At 33.1% G+C, this 1,612-nt stretch overlaps 1 protein-coding gene across 2 annotated transcripts in view; it reads right to left on the bottom strand.

Annotated features, from left to right (window-relative positions):
- Positions 1 to 398: 398 nt before the first annotated feature.
- The window catches only part of dhrs7cb (dehydrogenase/reductase (SDR family) member 7Cb), a 10,280-nt gene continuing 9,066 nt past the window's right edge, over positions 399 to 1,612 (bottom strand). For both annotated transcript variants that reach the window (XM_051666632.1, XM_051666634.1), the window contains exon 7: positions 399 to 1,612. This exon is cut by the window's right edge and continues 304 nt beyond it. The gene's annotated coding sequence lies outside the window, so the exon portion shown is untranslated.

The following is a 1,612-nucleotide window of genomic DNA, read 5'->3' as shown; positions in this document are numbered from 1 at the left end:
ATTGAATTTCATAAATAGACCTACCCTGAGAAATATTCATTGGAGTAAAAAGTGTGACAACTAGCCCCAGTCTCCCCTATATTTTGGCATGCACTTTCATGACGGATTACAGGCTTCCATTAACAATGCTGTGGCAAGCTGTGGGGCCATAATGAACACAGCAATTACTCATCTTTTAACAATGTTCTCTCTTTGTGTTAATACAGTTGAAGAAGATAGAGAGGGTGTGGTCTTCATTAAAAAAGTGCATCATTTAAACATAAAACCTAAAAATGCAATGATTGCGATGGTAATTTAATAATAGATTTGAAATGTGTTATATGACTTGTAAATTGTATTTTGTTCATTTGCAGCATCACATAAGTCAAGACAATTTTCTCATTTTTGCAATGCTTTAATACATTGAAGCCACAAATAACTGTCTATAATATCATAATACAATGATATCAAGTAGACTTCTATTGAATGAATGAATAATTGCACATTTACCAGTATGATGAAAGGCTGAAACAATTGAATCACTAACCATATGTTCTTCTACAGAAGCCTGTCTCAATTTACCAACAGCTATATAATGCCATGTGATGATATGACATGCATCGGCTACGTGCATTCATGACACATGATATTTGATTGCAGTGTGCTTGTATTACAGTAACTTTTTAATATAAAGCTTAATTATATAACAGACATCTACTATATTAAATGTATTATTGATGCCTTAATTGAGAAAAGGCTGACATCATCAATTACAATATGTGTCATCACACATCACATGTTTGCAGTGTATTTCTCTGTATTTTTCATCTACTAGTCTTCCAGTATCAGTATGTCATAGGTTTGTGGTTAGTGCCATCTACAGGTACAATCGTGCTGTTAAGAAATAGTGTATACATCAGATGTGGCCCCTAGGTGATGATAGTGAGCCACATCTGCACTAAATGAACAAACTGGCCTTAGCCTTTGATAAAGACATCTGGGAAATTTTGTCTATATGGCTCTTTATGGCTTTTGAACGAAACCAATTGGCACTGTCTCCTTGCAAAACCATGTGTCAGAGAAACAAAAGACAATAAACACAAGCAGGAGTTATATTATACTATTTTAAGATTATATTACATTAACAGGACAGTTCATCCAAAAAGATTTAAATATTGCAGAATGGTAGAATGGCAGACTGTCTCATGTATTGAGCACTGTAAAGACAAAATGAAATTATACATGTTTGGAACAAGTAAAGTGAGTAAACGATGACAAAATTGTGATTTTTGGGTGAACTTTTAAAACTTATATCAGACATCCAAAGATAAGATAATTTTTTGCTTATATATAGCAAACCATTGAAATAATGTCAATATAGTGTATTAGAGCATTTTGAGCTGATGACACAACACTTTTTATAGAAGTCAAGTCCCAAGCTTTATTGTATTAATGCATATAATGGCTAAAGATTATTTCATATAATTGAATCTTGTGAAGAATGTCACACTAGGCTACTCAGTCACTAGAAATGCCAAGATAAATAAAAACATCCCATTTCTAACCAGATCAAAATATAAGCAGCTTTCATGTATTTTTACATCAAAAGATCCCCCCTGCTGTGTGCTGCTAG

Source organism: Myxocyprinus asiaticus, chromosome 32 (genome assembly GCF_019703515.2).
Source record: "Myxocyprinus asiaticus isolate MX2 ecotype Aquarium Trade chromosome 32, UBuf_Myxa_2, whole genome shotgun sequence".
NCBI lineage: Eukaryota > Metazoa > Chordata > Actinopteri > Cypriniformes > Catostomidae > Myxocyprinus > Myxocyprinus asiaticus.
This window is presented reverse-complemented; position numbering and strand designations above follow the sequence as displayed.